General features: G+C 41.0%; 1 non-coding gene across 1 annotated transcript; it reads right to left on the bottom strand.

Annotated features, from left to right (window-relative positions):
* Positions 1-6,921: 6,921 nt before the first annotated feature.
* Trnat-ugu lies at positions 6,922-6,996 on the bottom strand. The gene has a single exon. It is a non-coding gene; the product is annotated as a tRNA-Thr (tRNA).
* Between the last annotated feature and the right edge of the window lie 15,755 nt (positions 6,997-22,751).

The following is a 22,751-nucleotide window of genomic DNA, read 5'->3' as shown; positions in this document are numbered from 1 at the left end:
TTCACAGAAGCTCTCCTGCAAGTTTCGTAGGATATTTTATAAGCTATACTTCTTATATTCCATGTCACTAATCTTTCACGATTGCTGATTTCTTGTCCTTTTCTGCCCGGTCGTCGTCGTTGTCGGCAGTACTTTCATCGGCGACTTTTCTCTGAGGGTTGCCTGTAAGAACCTGCTCCTCGACTGCGTTACGAACGCCGTTCAGGATAAATCACGTGATGGGGTCGACACCTGTAAGTATCGCGGCCTACCTGATTTTCCATCGGGGTTGACTCTCTGAGCCGGAAAGCCTCAGTTTGGAGGTGCCCGGGACTCGTCTTTCATCCCGTGCCCCCCTGCTGGATCCCATGGCGTGTTTCACCCAGGTCTACGCACGTTTCACCTTCTGGTTGTTGTAGTTGTATTTGCTGCAGAGCTGCTACGAGATCACAGAGGCATTTCTCAAACGATTATTGTCCTGAGTTATGCAGCTTGGTCAGGGTCCTTGAGAATATAGCACTCCACCCCCCCCCCCCCCCCACCCGCCCACTGGTCAGAGAATTCACAATTGGTGTGTTCGTGTGCGATCCGACCATGTTACGGAATCTTTTGAAGGTATTTACCTGGACTGTAGGTTTCCACGGAAGTGAAACATGGTGATAAGCTGTTGAGATACGGAGAGAGAAAAGTTTTGGGGAAGTGGTGTTGTAAAACAATGCTTACCGTAGATGCATAGATTCCCTAATTAATGAGGAGGTACTGAACTGAACTGGGAAACAAAGAAATATATGGCACAGCTTGACTAAAACAGTGGATCAGTTGTTAAGACAAATTTGAGCTGTGAAGGAAATATCAGCCTGGTACTGGAGAAACATGTGGGGAGAAAAAATTGTAGATCGAGCCCAAGGCGTGAATAGATTAAGAAGGCTCTAATTGATGTATATTGTGCCTGTTATGCAGAATATGAAGAGGCTAGCACAGAGTAGGCCAGCATGCAGAGCTGCATCAAAGCAGTCTTCGGGCGAATACCACAGCAACAGCAACAAAAACAACAGCAAATGCAATATTCTGTCCTGTATTAGATACACAAATAACAACCTGTGCCTTATAGATGAACCAAACAGTTAAATTTACCATTTACATACAGACATATGCTCTGTTAAAGATAAGACAAATTCTCCAACAGAAAAAGAGCAAAAGAGGTCGTTAAATTTCTTGGACTTAACAATAAATGAGCAGACCAACTTGGAAAACAACACACTTTTAACTTTAATTGTGTAACCCCCTCAAAAACACCCTTCCAGCACCCCCCCCCCCCCCCCAACCTCCTCACCCTCACACAAGAAGACGAATAACTACTCTCACAGTCTTTGTTGAACGCTTGACAACTCTAGCAATCTAGGCAGAAAACAAATGACTAAATAGAAACACTGTGCCACGTGTGTAACACGTGAAGCCACAGCACTATTTCTCTTGAGAATGGTTCCAAAAGTGAGGTGAAATGGAAAAAATACCAATCAGTGCTACAAGAAGTGGGTTCACAAAAGGCAAAAAATGGCCAGTAGTACAGCTCATAGCCCACAAACATCGAAGGAAAAGCAATGATATGTAGAATATGTAAACAAGAGTAAAAAACACAGCATGCCCCATTTTTAAGGAAATATGATTTAAATATATTTATATACCAAACTGTAGAATATTTTTTTGAGTCATGAGTATTCTCATTGTTTTGGTGCTTCCCGCCATGGATTTCACTCATATGCCAACCTTTTCATTTCAGAGTAGCATTTCCAACCTACTCCTTAGGTATTTGCTGGATGTATTCCAATCCCTGTTTTCATCGACAACTTTTACCCTATACAGCCCCCTCTAATACCACCGAAGTTATTCCCTGATGGCTTAAAAGATGTCATCTCATCCTGAGACGTATTACATTTCAGGTTCTCCAGTATGTCTTCAGAACATACTTAATAAGTAAAACCGGATCGCATCTGCTGAAAATTACTCTTTAACTGCAACACGCAACAAACGGAAAGAAAACATTAATAATTTATTATAACAGCTGCTACTGAAGACGGTCATAGAGACAAACATAACCATACCTGAGTAGCCCAGTACTCACCTGACCAGAAGTCCTCCTCTTCTAGCCACTCTACTTCAGTAATTGGCACGATACCTAACTTCAGTGTATCAATCTCTCTTTTTAAATTTTCTAGCCTGCATATCCGATAAAGGATTATATTATTCCACGGCCTAACCTGAAGAATGCCATTTTTGTTTTTCCTGATGATGATGTCCTTATGAGCAGATCCGAATGGTGGGTTATTTTACCTGCGAAATATTTTACCTAAGAAATTGTCGTTATCATTTAACCACGTAGTAAAGCGGTTTGCCCTCGGGAAGAATTACTGTAGTACTTTCCCCTTCCTTTCAGTCGTTAACTGTATCAGCAAAGCAAGAGTATTCCGGCTAGTGCTGCCAAGATTAATAATCGAGACCTTGGCTTCCTCAACTACTGAAAAAGTTCCTGGCTCTCTTCAGGGCCCTTAGATTAATCTCGTCTCTCCACAGAAACTTCTGTCTTGTTGAGGCACCTAGTCCACGGCACGTCGGCAGGATGCAGGGGTCCTTGGAGGCTGTGTACCTGTTAACAACAAACGCCTTTACGGCTATTACAATGATACGTGGCCTACCTCTACTGAGGATGTAGCAGCCGAGGCAGGCAACTTAGAATACATGAAGAATGTTTTCATATATCGCAGTGCGATTTTTACTGAGTTACAGCGAACTTCGTGGCGAATATTCTGATGTACTATTTTATATCATCAAAACAGAACTATTTACTTTGTGTCTCTGGCATTTTAACGAACGTAAATCTGAAACTTGATCAAGTAGTAGTAGGATAACACAGCTGCAAATCAGTGTCTGTCAGGAGAAGTCGCTCAAACGTCTGCCGAACTAAATGAAAAATGTAAGCAAACACGTAGCAGCGGCTCAGTTAGTGTGTTTACCAGCATGTGCTCTTCTGTTGTAGCGAACAGACAACTTGCTCGTCAGGCTATTCGGACTTTCACAATGTAAGCTACACTCTAAAAAGTAGACACATTCTTGGTTCATGGCGAATATCGACAGGCTGTTGGAACAGTAGCGTATGCTGAAGCGTATCTGGTTCTGGTAATGCATTCACGTTGTCTCTTTCCAAGCCTTATAAAAATATTTCAGTGAACAGGAAATAAGAATAATAAAATTCGCCGATGAATAAGATAAGTAGAGAATTATAATATCGACCATTACATAATATAAACATTCGATGACATATTCACATGACTGTGAACTCTGCTTCAGAAGAGAAAATCAGTCTCTATCTTGCCCATCACGTCATAGGAAGAAGTCTTGCGTAACATGCACATAAAGACAGAGTTGCTGCAAGTAATACCGTGTAATTGGTATCAGTGGTGGCTCGTGACCATAGAAGATAGTGGTTCACATTGCTCACGAAGGAAAACATCAAAAAAAGAGAGAAAATCAGTACACTGCTCATGTTTCTGTAATGCCTGATATAAGCAGACCGCTCGCTCGTGTCACTCCTGCATCTCCTCATAATAAAATCAAAAGGCGTACACAGATAAAAGTATTACCTTTGCAGAATAAAAGGAATTAACTGCAGCTCTATGAACTCAAAAAGTGGTAGGCATGCCTTACGAACCTTTTTCAGCATGATTGATGTTAACGCCGTTCGATTTTATCGCTGAATTTGGATGTGGTGATGATCACTTGTACAGGAACTCTATCCACCTTTCCTTCATATTTGCAAATCTTTCAATCACTCTTTGATTGAAGTCTCCAATTCGTAAAACGAGGTCTCGTTCAATAGAGAGTGCTGATAGTCTTTCTTGGTCCATAGTATTCCGCAGCGTTCTGCTTCTGATTTGGTCATTGGAATTGTAATTATCGCATTCAGGAGCTTCACAGAGTCGCTCAGTGTATCACAAAGATTATTGTCTGTTATGTAATCCAGAAAGCTCAAAGCTCCACACATGCTTTTGAACTCATCTCCTCCATAAATAACAGAGAGTTCCGTTAAAAGTTTCTTTGCTTCCAAAAAAGATTAGCATTCAACAGCAGCTCTGAAAGAAGTTTCTGGAAAATTGGAAGAGTAAGTAGCGAATTTTTAGGGTAGAAAGAGAGAGGCTGCAACTACGTGTCCAGTGAACTTGAATCTTTCTTTTGCCTCGTAACTTACGACATAACCTACTTCTTTATCCTCCCACAGTAGATTACACATCGCTGGGCCATCATCAGTTCTCCCTCTTTTATGGTACTCGTGTAAACCTGTTGAATTTTCACTCACTCCTTCCCTAATGTTCGCTAACTCAAGCTCAAAAGTTGTCAGCTGATTTTGTGCGTAAGTTGGGTCAATATCCCTTTTTTGTAGCTGGTTATACAAAATATCCACATGGATCATGATTTTACGAAAAAATGAAAGCCAAAGAATGAACTTTTCAATCTTCAAAATCGTTATTAAGTTACAGGCTTGCAGAATCGTGTTCTCATTATACAGTTTTTCTCCCTGGCTCATATTATTCAAGCACGTTATAATATTTTCCCTATATTCGAAAACGGTATTGACTCTCCTTGACTGAAAATTTCACCGAGTAGGTACTGAACGTGGCAGTCGTCTTCGTACTATTTCGTCGAGAACTGTTCTTTGAGTAGATGCTGAAAAGAAGCTGCAAAGTCCCTGAAGTTTAATGAAGAATATTCGCACATTTTTACTAACTCACCAGATTCAGCTGGTGAGCATAACAATGAATGTATGAAGCACTGTAAAACTTTTCCTTAACAAGAGCCTGCACCCCACGTGACGAACCACTCGTGACTGCTGCACCATCATATGTTTCCGCTATTAGCTTATGTGGACAATTCCCCAAATGATTATTTATCTGTTCGATGAGGGACGTTACCAAAGACTCGGCATCATGCTTCTCTCGTGTTATGAAGTCCCAAAATCTTTCAACTGGTTTTCCGTTAATGATGTACCTATATACTATAACCATCTGGAAAACACAGGCTACGTCACTGCTTTCGTCAGCTATTATGGCCAAAAATTCAGCACCCTTAATTTCCTTTCTAATTTCCCCTTGGGAGACTTGAAGCATGCACTGGAGGAGTTCATTCTGGATGGGTTTTGAGGTTCCTTTGAAAACTGTAGCTTTCTTTAAATGCGATTTTAATACAGAGTCTAATTCAATCAAGGAACGAAAAATACCAGGATTGGAAGATGATTTAGTCTCATCCTGTCCTCTATGGCCAAGTTACAACACACCACAGACACGAATACAGTTAATAATTAGATTAAATATGTACCTATTATCGGTAACGTTCTGGTTGTCTAATGCCACGGACCCTCTGTACCCACTGTCTAATTGGGTAACTATATTAACATTGCCTAAACTTGCCACGTTCAAAACGTTACTTATATGGACTGAAGAAGGTTCATGTTTTCTAATTTTTTCATGGAGGTGTTGAATGTCAGAGACTCCTTGTTAGACCATGAAAGACCTCCTCCAAATAATAAACAAGAAAAACAAAATAAGGCATTTTTCATGTCACAACCACACAGCCATTCATGATTGTTGTACAATTCAGAGTTAAATTTCCTTTTGAATTGGCGACTTTTCGTTGTAACAGTCTGCAAAATTGTTAAAGCAGGAGTCGGCCTACCTAGCCTCTTGATTTCTAACTTTTCTTTAAACGTCCGTGAACTGAAGGGTTCAGAGAGCAGTGAAATTGCCAGATTCATTATTTCACGTATTCACTTGTCACTTGAGCCTCAAAATTCACTATTTCCCACGCTAAAATAACTAACACAACGCACAGGAAATAGTTCGCTCGCAGTTACACCTGAACTGGTGAGGTGGAGCGAGAAACCCATTTTGTTCGAAGATCCGATAGTTTCGATTCCCTTCAGAAGAGTTCCGGCCCTCTTCGTGCAGCTGAAGGGTGGCCCGGGTGAGGTGTTTGTACACACAAGGCCCGCATACGAGTACAGTGATGCCAGGCGTTGCCACCGCACCCCGCACCCCCTCTGAGACACCAAAGTCCACGTTTGCATCCACAGTGCGACCCGCGGTCGCCGTCGGCACATTCCGTCCAACTCCGCTCCGTTCGGCGTTTGGAGCCCCGCATTTCAAAAGAAATAAACGACGCGCTACTTCTCCACTATTATAGAACGCTCAGAAGGCAAACACAGTTGAACAAAATTGTTCCTTGGGGATAGCGCAAACCTGCAAACCTATACAGGAGCCGTGCCCGACAGACATGGTAAGAAAACTGTTGGCAACTATAGCAGCAACAAAGGCTAAATAATTATTGAACTCGAGTGCTTCTATCGTATTTGACAACAGAATGGGCTGTTTATGTAAACTACTTGATACACTTTTTTTTTTTTTTTTTGCACGAAATCTACTTGATACACTTTTTTTTTTCACGAAATCTTACATTTGAAAATTAATAAGCGTCGATATTACAACTGTGATGATTGAAAGTAACTAACATAAAAGGTGAAAGTGTTGACCTTCAAGATATTACAAGTGACAGATAAAAGGAAAAGTCGTCAGTGTTCTGCATTAACGACATGACAGTAATCTATTACATCTCTGTCCACAGTAATAACGTAGATTAGAAAATTTGGTCCATATCTTTATGTGATTTTGACTCGATGACTTACGATTAATGACTGCCTGAAATTAGATCACTGTCAAAAGCTTCCAGAAATTTCTAAAAGAAATTCATATCATATATGACGGTAGTATCTGTTCCCGTAAGAACAGTTACCGTGGATGACCATGCAGCTTTGCTAGAAACGAAATGATAATTAAATGGACACCCTAGCTGCAAACAGGCGTTGATGTACTTCATTGGGGACATATTGAAAATGTGTGCCCCGACCGGGATTCGAACCCGGGATCTCCTGCTTACATGGCAGACGCTCTACCTATCTGAGCCACCGCGGGCACAGAGGATAGTGCGTCTGCAGGGACTTATCCCTTGCACGCTCCCCGTGAGATCCACATTCCCAACATGTCCACACCACTACATTCATATTTACCTAATGATGCAGGATTCTGAATATTCATGTAAAATGAAATGGTAATTCTAATGCTATTATCTAAAGTGCCTACACAAACGTATGTACGGAAGTTATGAATTGCTCTTTTGGAGGCTTACATTGTAACTCGGAAAAATTATTGGTAGGGGACAAATAATCACCACCTTGAATCAATATCATGACATTCGTTCTTCGTACTTAAAAATGCCATTACAAATTTCAGTGCAATATATTTTGTAGCTTTCCTCTTCAAGGTTAATATCGGTGGCCTATTATTAACAATAAATGTCATAAATAGGTCACTAATGTTTATAGACAAACTGTAGCCACTATATCTTTGAATTAGAGCTAGGGAATGAAGTAAGAGAAGGCTGACGACTGCCCACTAGATGGGGCAAAAATGGGAAGAACAACAATATGGTGTGTGCGGTGGGCAGGCAAAATGATGTTTCTAGCGACATATGAAAAAAAAGTTACAGGTTCTTTTTTTAATCAGCCTTCTGGCGGGTTTGATGCGGCCTGCCACGAATTCCTCTCCTCTGCCAAACTTTTCATTTCAGAGTAGCAATTGCAATCCACATGCACAGTTATTTGCTGGATGTGTTCCAATCTCTGTCTTACTCTACAGTTTTTAACCTTTAGATCTCCCTCTAGTAACGTGGAAGTTATTCCTTGAAGTATTAACAGACGTCCTAGCGTCCTCTGCGTTCTTCTTTTCAGTGTTTTCCACATCTTCTGTTCCCCGCCGATTCTGTGGAGAACCGCTTTATTCCTTACCTCATCAGTCCACCTAATTTTCAACACTTTTCTGATGCACTGCATCTCAAAGGCTTCGATCCTCTTATGTTCCGGGTTTCCCACCGTAGTAGATACTGCTGATGTTACGGGAAATATGTACAAAGAAAATAAAAGTTGTGGGGTTAGAAGAACAAAAAAGTTGAAGATAATACTGACTGGAGAAATATTAACACGTGTACAAAACCTTAAATATTTAGGAAGCAGGACAGACCCGACTGGAAGGCCAGCATAGAAATGAAAAACAAGCTAGCAACAGCGAAAGAGGCAGTTTGTAAGAAAAAGAGAATTTTTTACTGTAGTATGGTCAAAAATTTCAGGAAAATAACGATTTTTGTACAAAGTGTACTCTTTTATTATGCTGAGAAGTGGATCTTGAGTAAGAAAGAGCAAGGCATTAGATTTTCGAGATGTGAACCTAACGGAGGATAGAGAGAATAAATTGAAAGGATAAATCAAAGCTAGTTGGACTATTTGCACTCTAATAATTAGTACGTATGCGAAGGCAGGATGCAATATCACATCTGGGCACCTCTTTCAGCTTTCCACTAACCAAGTATGAGGTATGTGAGTTTACAGCTGAAACGAAGAGAACCTTCTGGGATAACTGGCGACCCTGGTGATGACTGCCGCGACTCAAACATATGCGACGTGCACCGGATGTTTGAATCCAATGACAAAGGGCCACTCTCTCACTTCGTCTGATTTAGACTCACGCCCACAATTTTTAGCTGAGAATCAAGCACTGTGTGTAAATAGAAGCCAAGCAGTGGGTACGTGGAAATTCACATGAGAGGCATTCTTCTGCCACCATAACTGTGTGTAAGACAAATAACATTACTGTATATAAATTTCATATAGCTTTCATACATATAAATCTTTTATCTATTATTGTTTCCGATAACAGCTAGTCCTTTAATTGTATCCCGATGATTTAGAAGTATATGCAAACCACTAAATCGAATGAACACGTACCTTTGTTTTCTTAGTTCAGTGAAGGCAAAGGTAAATGGTAATATCAGTTGCCTCACATCCGTTACTGCTATTCCTCTTTTAATTCTGTTTCTGTAATGTGACATGCAAGTCTGCAATCCTCCGAAGCCCTGTTAACAGTAAACGAGCCTAAGGTAAGCCAGTACGCTGCATTACCGCTTATACACGCTGAACATTCATACAGACCTTTAGTTGGTTACCTATGGTAACCAAAGTTACTGGGGGTGCTGTAATAAAATAGGTATGAAAATAATGATGCAAAGCCTAGACCTGTATGGCACATTTCCATCACTTGCTTCAGGACCGGAAATTACACTGGTAATCGTGTAACACATTGCTCTCTCTTCTTCTGACAGCGGTCTTACCATATGTGAGCTGCTGGAACTGGCCTACTTGGAATCGGATTACCCTCCTCGTACCACTGAACGTCCACCCTCTTCCAATTTACAGCAGAAGTCACTGATCAGATGTTCCATAGATTGCTGGAATAACGCGGGCAATGCACGTTTGACCAACTCCGACAGTTCCGGAGTTTCCTGGCTGTAGAAGACGTCGTTATATTTCAGTAGTCGAGCTACCATTTGCCTTATAACTTTTATTGTTCCAATACATAAATTCCAGCGATTTCAGAATTCTATTCTAGTTAGAGTTAAACCCAGCCAGTGTCTCTTCGGTCTGATGAAAGCTCGCTTAGGAATTCATGTTTCAAGTATTGAATTCCAATCGTACAACGTCAAGACTTCAACAAATTCCGATTTTAGTATTCCACGGAAGAAATTCATTTCGAGTTTACTACAGTTACAGAGAGACGAGTAACAACCCTGTAGGCAAGTCACTTCATGTGACGAGGTTACTATAAACGGATCCTCATTGCACGTACGGGTGTAAATTTCCTAAATTTCTAAAGGCTGTATATTTCATCTAGTTCCAAAAATGCTACGTTTCGAGATAAATGTTCCGAGTTAACATACGTCCAAGTGAAACAAGGTATTGTATACCCGTTTTATGTTAAGTAAAGACAATAAAATGGAAACAATTGAATCTGCCTGTTTAAGTAAATCCTACAAGCGCTTTCAATTAAATTATTCGCAAGGCAGTGGTTTGAAGCTGCTCCCATATACAACAGAAATATGATCTTGTAAGTTCAGAATGATACTTAAAGCAAAGTCAAAACATTAAGTCGATGAACAAGATGAGTAGATGTCAATGTCAAACGAGACAGAGAATTTTTCTTTTATAGGCGACATGGATAGACAAAATGTTTACCATGGAACCGTAACAGGATACTGTATAAAATTGATAACGTGCTAACACAATGAGCACACTGCCATTTTTCACGTTACAGTGGTAAATGGGAATCATATTTTTTATCTATGTATGGCGGTAGAGTTTCTGGATGTAAAAATCATATAAAGACATCAGACATAGATATGAAATACTATGTATTTAGCGTTTACTGGTTATCCGTAGCGAATAGTCCACGAATGGTAAGGCCTATGATGTAGCATATGTCTAATCATCGCGATTTTTCTACACCGCCACCTATCATTGTTATTACTGTGTCTATTACATGAAAAAGAGTGGGTGCCCTCATAATGACTAAAATTTAACGAAAATGAGTATTACCCTTAACTTGAAAGTGTTTTCTGCTTAACATTTTGTTACTGAATACATTATTCTACGAGGGCCGTTCAGAAAGTAACCTCCGGTTGATTTAAAAAAATACACCGAGTTAAATAAAAATATTTTAATATATACATCTTATAACTACATCTTTGCACTATTTGCTACATAGTCTCCATAGCGATTGAGGCACTTATCGTATCTCTTCACAAGCTTTGAAATTCCTTCTGCATAAAAATCACCCGCTTGTGCCTGGAGCCAGCCTGTGACCGCATCTTTGAGCTCTTCGTCGTCATCAAACCGCTGTAACCCGAGCCATTTCTTCAAATGCATCAAGAGGTGATAATCACTTGGCGCCAGGTCTGGGCTGTAAGGTGGATGGTTGATAACGTCCCACTTGAAGGACTCAAGAAGGGCCGTTGTTCTGCGAGCAGAGTGAGGACGGGCGTTATCGTGCAAAAAAACGATACCGGAAGTCAGCATACCACGGCGTTTGTTCTGTATAGCCCGTCGTAACTTTTTTATTGTTTCACAGTACACGTCTTGATTAGTGGTCGTACCACGTTCCATGAATTCAACCAACAACACCCCTTTGGCATCCCAAAACACCGTTGCCATCAGTTTTCTGGCAGAAAAATCTTGCGAGGCTTTTCTTGGTTTGGTAGGCGAAATTGAATGTGACCACATCTTTGATTGTTCTTTTGTCTCAGGGTTCACGTACTTAATCCAGGTTTCGTCACCGGTCACGATTCTGTTTAACAATGGTTGTCCTTCGTCCTCATAACGTGACAGAAAGTCTAATGCAGAGGCCATTCTTTGAGTTTTGTGGTGGTCGGTAAGAATTTTGGGCACCCATCGTGCACAGAACTTACGGTAACCCAATCTTGCTGTCACTATCTCGTACAAGAGAGTCTTAGAAATCTGTGGAAAACCAGTAGACAACTCCGACATTGAGAAACGTCGATTTTCACGAACTTTTGCATCAACTGTCTGAACGAGTTCGTCAGTCACCAATGATGGTCTACCACTCCTCTCTTCATCATGAACGTTTTCTCGTCCACTTTTAAATAAACGTACCCATTCATGGACAACTGCTTCACTCTTAACTCTTGCTCCGTACACGGCACAAAGCTCACGATGAATAGCTGCTGCAGAATATCCTTTGGCTGTAAAAAACCTTATGACAGCACGCACTTCACATTTGGCGGGGTTTTCTATTGCAGCACACATTTCAAACTGCCACAAAAACTAAACTAGCGCAGGTACGACGTTCACTCGACCACGGCTTGATGCCGACTGACCTGTTGAGTGCGTGAACGCACAGATGGCGACGCTACTCCCCCCACAACCCGCACTGTGACCAATCGGAGGTTACTTTCTGAACCGCCCTCGTATTTATTAAAACAGGAAAGCGAATTACCTAGTCTCGAATAAATTAATTAGGTTTTTCATATTTAAATTACATTTTCAGATATTTGCGAAGTAATTGTCAACAAATCTTAAGTTTTCAATGACATACTTGCAAACAGATTAAATTTAACTGCAGAGTAATATGTTCAGCGCAATTATTTGCTTTGCACATGGGCACCAATCAAAATAGCAAATCATTGACTAAAATAGATTTTGGCCTACTTTGTTACTTTTGTTTATGGTATTTGACCTGTATTTTGAACGCCATCACGTCTGAAAACGTTATAAAACACGTGGCTTCAGTATTTAATGGTATGAACGTGACTGATACCTGACATTCTTAATGACTGCGCTGTTCAGCATAGTGACTCACTGCAGTCCTCATGTATGAGTAGTTGACAGCTTCACCACCATCCTCCTCACATTTACCGTCAGCTGTCACATTCCATGTCATGTCCCACCGGAGTTGCACTCAGGCACGGATTATAGTGAAATAGGCACCATCATCCGCAAGAATCACACGTTATGGGGCGCCAAGGGATTAGGATTCATTGTCATACAGGTGATGAACCACTCTATCTTCACCATGACTTCTGCCGTTGTCTTTCATCTTCGCAGTGATAGCACCATTCCCATGAGAAGAAACCTTGTTGCGATGCTCTAAACGGCGCACCAAACGGCGTGTATACGAATACTATGAAATGTAGAAGGAAAGTAGTAGTTTTTAACAAAAGTTTACTTCTTTGTAGATATTTTTGGTCCAATAAGAAATTGCTAGTATATTTGTACAAAGACATCTTATCACTGACGTAGGAGCAATATACACTATGTGATCAAAATATCCGGACACCTGGCTGAAAATGACTTCAAAGTTCGTCGCGCCCTCCATCGGTGATGGTGAAATTCAGTACGCTGTTGGCCCAACTTTAGCCTTGATGACAGCTTCCACTCTCTCAGGCATACGTTCAGTCAGGTGCTGGAAGGTTTCTTGGGGAACGGCAGTCCATTCTTCACTGCTGCACTGAGGAGAGGTATCGATGTCGGTTGCTGAAGCCTGGCAGGAAGTCGGCGTTTCAAAACATCCCAAAGGTGTTCTGTAGGATTCAGGTCAGGACTTTGCGCAGGCCAGTCCATTACAGGGACGTTATTGCCTTGTAACTACTCCGTCAGAGATAGTGCCACGCAAAACAACAAGGAGTTCAAGCCCCCTCCATGAGAAACACGACCACACCATAACACCACCGCCTCCGTAATTCATTATTGGTACTAGACATGCTGGCAGATGACGTTCACCTGGCATTCGCCATACGCGCACCCGCCATCGGATCGCCACATTGTGTACCGTGATTCGTCACTCCACACAACGCTTATCCAGTATCTAATCGTCCAATGTTTACGCTCATTACACCAAGAGAGGCGTTGTTTGGCTTTTACCGGTGTGATGTGTGGCTTATGAGCAGCCGCTCGACCATGAAATCCAAGTTTTCTCACCTCTCACCTAACAAGGGAACCTCCCCATCGCACACCCCTCAGATTTAGTTATAACTTGGCACAGTGGACAGGCCTTGAAAAACTGAACACAGATCAATTGAGAAAACAGAAAGAAGTTGTGTGGAACTGTGAAAAAATAAGCAAAATATACAAACTGAGTAGTCCATGGGCTACATAGGCAACATCAAGAAAAATGTGAGCTCAGCAGTGCCATGGTCCCGTGGCAGCGTGCGCAGCTGCAGAAGGGGAGGTCCGTGGTTCAAGTCTTCCCTAGAGTGAAAATTTTACTTTCTTTATTTTTCCGTAGTTATTATCTGTCCGTTCGTTCATTGACGACTCTGTTCACTGTATTAAGTTTAGTGTCTGTGTTTTGCGACCGCATCGCAAAAGCGTGCGATTAGTAGACGAAAGGACGTGCCTCTCCAATCGGAACCGAAAACATTTGATCGCAAGGTCATTGGTCAACCGATTCCTCCACAGGAAAACACATCTGATATATTCTATACAACACTGGTGACGGCATGTGCGTCACATGACAGGAATATGTTGTCGACCCACCTAACTTGTATACTTGGCGAATGGGTAAAAAGATTCTTCTACCTTGCCCGATTTAGGTTTTCTTGTGGATGTGATAATCACCCCCAAAAAATTGATGAAAACATAAGAGTTTGTCACATAAACTGAAAATAAAAAGTTAAAGTTCTCGCTCGATGGAAGATTAGAACCAAGGACCTTCCGTTCCGCAGCTGCTCACGTTACCACGAGACCACGGCGTACCCGCAGCCCATGTGTCCTTGATGTTGCTTATCTTCCCACGAACTACTCAGTTTGTATATTTTGCTTATTTTTTCACAGCTCCACACAACTTCTTCCTGCTTTCTCAATTGATCAGTGTTCAATTTTTCAAGGCCTGTCCACTGTGCCAACTTATAACTAAATCTGAGAGGGGTGCGATGGGGACGTTCCCTTGTAAGTCTTATAGTACATGCAATGGATCCTGATGCAGTTTGGAATTCCTGTGTGATGGTCTGGATAGATGCCAGCGTATTACACATTACGACCTCTTCAACTGTCGGCGGTCTCCGTCAGTCGACAGACGAGGTCTGCCTGTAAGTGTCCCTTCTCGTTTCCAGCTCACTATCACATCAGAAACAGTGGACCTAGGGATTTTTTGAGTGTGGAAATTCGCGTACAAACGTATAACACAAGTGACAACGAATCACCTGACCACGTTCGAAGTCAGTGAGTTTCGCGGAGCGTCCCATTCTACTCTCTCACGACGTCTCTGACTACTGAGATCGCTGATATGGAGTACGTCGCAGTAGGTGGCAGCACAATGCACCTAACATGAAAAACGAATGTCTTTGGGGGTGTCCGGATACTTATGATCACATAGTTTATGCTCTTCCTTCTCTGTCTTACTGGTTTATTTGTCACGATATGAAATCTACATGTCCTGTATTTATCGCTGACTAATCGCAAAGCGACTGTCCTGAGTACTTAAATACTTACGGTACTTACTTATTCGTCTCCAGTATGCTGTGTAGTTCAAGAGGGTAGAAGGATAATTAGATTTTATTCGAAGCCAATAGAACTAATGTAAGATGGATGGGAAGAAACGACTCCCAGTGTTCGTACTTGAATTACCGCGGGACGACGCTATTTTATTAACCGTTTGCTTGATAATGCAGTCTCTACCAAAGTTACTATAAATTCCTTTGCCAGGAGATTCGGTTCGTACCCTCAAGTGACCTCTCATCCAAATACTTGTATACTAAGAGACTTCCGTACAAACCTAAAAGTGCTAAGTGAAACTGAAATACACGGAATCTATTTGTGTAACGTGTCATTTCTCAAAAGTCAAATAGTGAGCTGCTGGACTGTATGGTATCACTCTTCATTAAGGGTGTTGTAAAGCTTGACTTTTTCTTACGGGAACGCAACTGGGTAACGTCTTCGACAACCGCCGATGTCAAGACGTCTTCAAGTCACCTCCATCCAAGATTAGAGCCGTTGTAGGATCTGAAAGGATGATCTTGGTTTGGGTAAGTCTTGTGTATATCTTGTTCCTTATAGCTGTGCCATGTCACTTCTTGGTCAGGTCATCAGGACTGTGGTGGACGGGTGGATCGAGCATAAGCGTCACACACGCTTAGTCGTTTGTCTCTCGATCTGTTTGTGAGTGGAACAGGAAAAAATACAATTAGCAGTGTTACAGGGTACCCACCGCCACGCATCGTACGGTGGCTTGCACCGTGTCTGTGTAGATGTAGGTTAGCCGGAGTAAATCAGTTAACGTAGAAAATTACCTTTACACCGGGCATCCTGGGAAATAAAAGGTGCGGTAAAACTCCCCCTAATTTATAGTTGAGATAAGAAACTGATGGATCAGAGTAAGAGAACTGTATTAACACGAATGATATCCATGGAGTGGAAAGGTTAGTATACAAGTGGTGACAGGATTAAAGGAAGTGGACACGCACAGCTCGAACTCCCGGAAACGTTAATGCTTTAACGCATTAGTTTCAGCCTTATCAAAGAAGTGCTAGGAAACACGCTAGAGCTCATGTGGTACCTGATCGGAGTTTGCTCCGAATTTTGCAACGGGACCTTTGATTTCATCAGAACAACATGATAATTGATAAATAAATGCCTGAAAGCGATTATGGCAGTCGCGTGAGGTCAAAAGCAACAGCTTTCAAAATGAGACTGAAGGTGCTGCGGACCTTTGCAGCAAATTTCCTCTCATCAGGATCAAAATTTCCGATATTGGAGTGGACAGAAGGCTCGCGAAATTCATGAGAAACCACTGCATACTGACCGTGTTAGAGTATCCTGCATGGTAAAGGGAGTAGGGATAATTGGTCCGTACTTTTTTTAAGTGGATAATGTTGCCGACACTCACATGATGATCACTTCTTTTGCACCAAGAAACTATGCGGCGAAAATTAACAAGCAGTGGTCTCAGCTCAGGTTTCTCTTCAAATGCTGAGACAGATGTTTCAGGGACACTCAATTTCTTCACGTGGGGCCATCTTCTGGTCAGCAAATTCACGGGAATTTACAGCTTGTGATTTTATTCGATGGGGGCGTCATAACGCTGCGATGTTCAACATCGTCTGAGAAATTTTTCAGAACTAAAGCCTACCATACAGGAAGAAATTGGTCTCATTCCTCAATAAATGCCCTTTAGTGTGGTTCAGAATTTATGAAGTCGAATTCAACAATGCACCGATACTTGAGAAAATTACTTGAATGACACATTCTTTAGAAAATAAAAAAATACCCACTGTACACATGCCATTCGTGGCACATTTTCTATTTGCACGCACTTCCAGATATTGGAGCAGTGATATTGGAGGAACAGTAGACTCCTCATTTTCTTAGAAAAATCAGCATTGGCGGCCAAAGACTTCCGGCTTAAGAAGTCACTCTCATTCTGCCACCGACCTTCTCAAAGAGGGCGGCAGAGCGGACAGAGGTTCAGGGCACTCTGTTGCCCTTGCTGTGAGAAACTGCCACTAAAGACGGAAGAGTCAGCAATGATCAACGGCATGAGGGAGCAGAATGCAATGGAAACCCCTGCGTTAAAGACAAATAATGAATATCCACAGAACATGTGGTTTGTAAATGAAAAAGTGTCATGATGATCTCTTCATTAGCAAAGTGCCCAATCCTGATATGCTGGAGTGAACTGTCAAGTGAGGTGACCATGAGAAAAAGGTTGAATAACCAACGCAAGGATGTTGTGTACATACTTCCACGTAGTCAGCGCGTACACAACTTTCCCACTAGACCGCGCCCCACTAAGCCCAACAGCGCAGGCACAGCGCTCGTCCGTCTCTGCACTACGAGATGGCGCTGTCTTAGAGACGGACCAAATTCTGCTTCCGCCAATCCGCGTATTAATATGTAATGCAGCCAATGAGATTGCTGCTAACGTAGAACCTTTTCTCCATGCGGATCACACTCGCGCAGTGTACAGACCTCCGATTAGTCAGTCTGCATTAGTCTGTACCAGCCTATAGTCAAGTTTCAGTATGCACCTAATAAGATTATCATATTCATGTACATAGCCATGAAGATAAATGTATAGACACTTTGTCAGGTATCAGAGATATGTGAGGATAAGATTAACGTACCAAGACCAAAGGAGCTTCAGATTGTCAATTGTAAACAGCATCCAGAATCAAGTTACGTAATGTCCATCCTTTTTATTATTTTAATAAATGTGTGTGAAAATTAATCAAGTTCTGTTTAAAGTTGGTCACCGTAAATCTGCTACTCTAAGCGTCCAAGTGGCCTTTCTATCGTCTGACCTAACGGCAGAAGATAAACCCGCCACAATAAGACCACGAGACATATTGCTGACACTCGTCTACTTCGTTAGAGCTACAAGTCAAATAATCTGATGGTGTGTGTACCGAAGGTCTTACAGTACGCACACCACAAAGGATAAAGCTCTGCGAGTCGGGGTGTAGAACGCCAGAATCTCAACGTGATAAGGAAATCAGAAAATCAGAAAACGGAAATGCAAAGTTTCAAGCTAGATTTAGTGGGGGTCAGTGATGTGAAATGGAAGACAATGATTTCTGGTCAGATGAATATAGGGTAATATCAACAGCGTCAGAAAATGTTATAACGGGAGTAGATTAATTATAAATGGGAAGGTTGACAGGGAGCACCTAACTATGAACAGTCCTGTGATATTATCAGAATCGGCAGCAATCCACCACTGACAACGATAGTTCACGTATACTTTCCGACGTCGCAAGCTGAAAGTGAACGTAATAATGAACGGGGAATACAGTGTGTAAAGGAAGATGAAAATCAAATAGTCATGGGGGGACAGGAATGCAGTTGTAGGGAAGAGAACGTTACGGGAAATATTGACTTGGTGCTACGAATGAGGGAGGAGAATGACTAATTGAGTTCTGTAATAAATTTAAGCAAGTAATAGCAAATACTCTGCTCAAGAATCACAAAAGTAGGAGGTATCCTTGACAAAGGCTGGGATATACGGAAATATTTCATGTGGTTTACATCATTTTCAGGCAGAGATTCCGAAATCAGATACTAGACTGTACGTTGTACCCAGGAGCAGATATAGGCTTTGATCATAATGTAGTAATGAAGAACAGTAGGCTGAAGTGTAGGAAATTAGTCAGAAAGACTCAGTACGCAAATAAGAGGGATGCAGAAGTACTAAGGAATGAAGAGATATATTTTAAGTTCGCTAAGGCTATAGATATTGCAACAAGGAATAGCTCAGTAGGCAGTAAAATTGAAGAGGAATGGACATCTCTAAAAAGGACAGTCACAAAAGTTGAAAAGAACAACGTAGGTACAAAGAAAGTAACTGAGAAGAAACTATGGGTAGTAGAAGAAATACTTCAGTTAATGGACGAAAGGAGAAAATACAAAAATATTCACGGAAGTCCTGAAATCCAGAAATACAAGCCGCTCAGTAACGAAATAAACAGGAAGTGCTGGAAAGCCAATACAAGATTCCTTTATGAAAATTGTGAAGAAACCGAAAAATTAATGATTGTCGAACGAATTGACTCACCATGTAGGTAAATGAAAACAAACTCCGATGAACTTAAAAGCATGAGAGGTAACGTTATGAGTGCAACAGGAATTCCACTGTTGAATTCAAAGGAGAGTGTGGATAGGTGGAAAGAGTACACTGAATGCCTCTATGAGGGGAATATTTGTGTGATGTAGTAGAAGAAGAAAAAAAGAGTCGAATTAGAAGAGATAGGGGTTCCAGTATTAGAATGAGAATATAAAAGAGCTTTTGAAGACCTACGATCATGTGAGGCACATAACATTCCATCAGAATTTCTGAGACCATTGGGGGAAGTAGAACAAAATGACTATTCATTTTTTTGTGTAGAATATGTGGCTCTTGCGATCTATCGTCTGAGGTTTGGAAAAGTATCATCTACAAGAAAAATAAATCAACAAAATTAAGAAGACCGCAAGTGCTGACAAGTGCGAGAATTATCGCACAATCAGCTTAACAGCTCATGCATCCAATTCGCTAACAAGATGGAGAATGTGGTAGATGACGGCAGTTTTCTTTAGGAACGGTGAAGGCGCCGGGAGGAAATTCTCATGTCCCGGTCGATAATGGAAGCGAGAGTAAAGAAAAATCAAGACACGTTCGTAGGATTTGTCGACCTGGAAAAAGCATTCTACAGTGGTAAATCCTACAAGATGTTCTAAATTCTGAGAAAAACAGGGGTAAGCTATAAGAATAGACGTGTACAAGAGCCTAGAGAGAATAATAAGGGCGGAAGACCATGAACGAGGTGCTCGGATTAAAAGTCTGTTAGATAGAGATGCAGTCCTTCGCCCTACTGTTCAGTCTATACATGGAAGAAGCAATGATGGAAATAAAAAAATGGTTCGCAAATGGAACTTAAATTCATTGTGATAAGATATCAATGACCCTATCCGCTAATGACATTGCTATCCTCAGTGAAAGTGAAGAAGCATTACACGATGTGCTGAATGGAATAAGCTGTCTAATGAGTAAAGAATAGGGACTGACAGTAAATCGAAGAAAGACGAAAGTAATGAGAAGTAGCAGAAATGAAAACAGCAAGAAACTAAATATCAGGACTGATGGTCAAGAGTAGATGAAGTTAAGGAATTCTACTATCCAGGCAGCAAAATAACCAATGACAGGTGGAGCAAGGAGGACATCGAAAGCAGATTAGCACTGGCAAATAACGCATTCCTGGCCAACAGAAGTCTACAAGTGCGAAACACAGGCCTTATTTTGAGGAAGAAACTTCTGAGAATGGACGTTTGGAGTACAGCATTGTGTGGTAGCAAAACATGGACTATGGGAATACCGGGACAGAAGAGAATCGAAGCCTTTTAGATGTGATGCAGCAGTCAAACGTTGAAAATGAGAAGGAATGATAAGGAATGAGGAGGTACTGCGCAGAGTCATCAAAGAAACGCATATATAGAAAACACTGACAAGAAGAAGGGACAGGATGGTTGAACACCTGTAAAAACATCAGGGAATAACTCCCATTGTACTAGAGGTAGCTGTAGAGGCTAAAAACTGTAGAGGAGGACGGAGACTGGAATACAATATTAATTAATAAAGCATTTAAATATGAATGACGTTATAGATATTCCTGATCCGTCGGGGTCACATAGAGTAGCGACTTCCCGAAGAGTTGTAAATACAAAACGCGGCGTGACATGACACGCGGAGTTAGATGTTTAGCTAGTGTTTTTGTCTTCTACTCATTGAGTTGTATCACGTTGCGATTTAAAACAGAAGTAGTATTTTAAATCTGCAGTGCCCATTTGTTCCAGTGAGTTAGAAAAAGGTCCCTGCGTGGTTAAGCATATGCTCTACTTACCGAGGTTTTAAATATGCTTTATCACTGCTCTGTCTCTACATTTGTGCCTTGAAAATTACTTGGAGTGCACCTGTAGATATACTGGCTTTTGTCCGTTCTTCTAGTCACCATTTTCCATGTATTTATTTTTCTTTCCGGCTCAGCACGTAATTCTCAGCACTCCTCTGTAACATCAGGTATAAAATACCTCACTTCTTTACTTTTCCAGCTGACAATGCTCTGCGGTTCAGCTCAGTTTTGTCGTCGACACCTACGTTCACAGAAATCTCTTCCTCAGTTTTAGCCCTACATTTGTTACTAGTGGAACTGGTTGGTGAAATTAAGAATAAATGTCAGGAAAATGTATACCAACGAGCTTACGTATTCTTGATACCAGAAAATTCTTGTGTCATCCCATAAATACTTCACGCTTTTCCTGCTTGTTATAGAACGTAACGTTTTTATGAGTGGGGAAATGCCCGAAATCGGCTGATTATGAATGATAGAACAGGCGACACTGGTATAACATTCAACAGTAATTATGATTTTCGGCTGTTACGCCATCTTCAGGTACAAATATAAATAAACTCAATGACGGCGTAAGAACTGAAAATACGTTTGGAAAAAAATATTGTATAACATTGCGCCAGTGTTGTACGGTTTTTCATTCTACCAAAAACCGACGGAACCGTCAGTCTGTGAGAAATCAGTTCTTTTCTAGCTTCCATTTGTCTGTTGCCCCAAGTCCACAGAATCGCTGGAAGTACGATCAATGCTCATCTTTTCATTATAGCTGGAGCTTCTCGAACACACTTTACAACTTATTTGAATTCGATTTGCGTTTTCTATGTACTAAAGGTTTCCCACTTTCTCAATTTTTTCTTCGACTACTTCATAAGTTTTAGAGCTCAAATAAATACAGCGTGAAGCTCTGATTACATCATTTCATAATTTTATCACGTTCACAAATAATGTCACTTGGCATAAACGAAGAAAAGTGCGTGCCTATCCTTGAATTTATTGACGTCTCCTGTGTACATTGTGGTTCTCTCAACATCAGTGGTAGTCAGTTCCTATTGCTCACACGTGGTCGTTAACTTTCATAGTGGGCAGCAGGTGTTACGGATTTTAAAAACATCTTCATTATGTGTTCAAAAGATGTTGCCAAAGTATTTCGTAAGTAATTATTAGTATGTGCTTTAATTTGCTGTAACTTTGCCTCATAAATTTTATAATGCATAATTACTTCCCAACTTTATACATCACATTTACTGTGGAAATGATGGGCATTCACAAAATTTTATTACTGACAGAAATATGAACATGGGCGGTAGTTAAAAAACGTCACCTACCCCTTGTCTGTATTAAAGTTTCTAAGGAAACTGTGAAGAGGGACCTATGCAGTTATACGTTCCGTACGTGACAGTTCACTGTGAAAACGAATCATCCGTCTGAGCTGCATCGTTTTATAATCATGAATCCGTTTTCGATAACATACACAACATTGTAGTTCTCCGAGTTTTTGCCTTGATATAGTACTGTCGCAGGAAACGAAGTGCTTTTTTTTTTTTTTTTTTTTTTTTTTTTTTTTTTTTTTTTTTTTTTTTTTTTTTTTTTTTTTTTACTCGGTGAACCATTGATATAGTAATAGACAGCTTGCCGTTGGAATGTCAATGGCGACGGAAGTTTCATGACAGCTATCCGATCACTTTCAATCGTATGTCACATTCGACTCTCTTACATCGAGCGATTAGCCACAAAATGAGGAAGGCTTTACGCTGGCGGTATTTTTTACTTCAACACAAAACAATATTCCCTAATTTTTTCTGAACTCACATGTAGATGTGCGACAAATGACATTTGATACTAAGTAATAAACCAAGTAAGATTTTTGGTAATGTGATTGTTACTCAAGCTCAATAATATATTTTACTAAATCACTTTGCTAGTAACGGTATATTAGTATTTTGTTTTTTGTG

This window comes from Schistocerca americana, chromosome 3, assembly GCF_021461395.2.
Source record: "Schistocerca americana isolate TAMUIC-IGC-003095 chromosome 3, iqSchAmer2.1, whole genome shotgun sequence".
In the NCBI taxonomy this organism is placed as follows: domain Eukaryota; kingdom Metazoa; phylum Arthropoda; class Insecta; order Orthoptera; family Acrididae; genus Schistocerca; species Schistocerca americana.
This window is presented reverse-complemented; position numbering and strand designations above follow the sequence as displayed.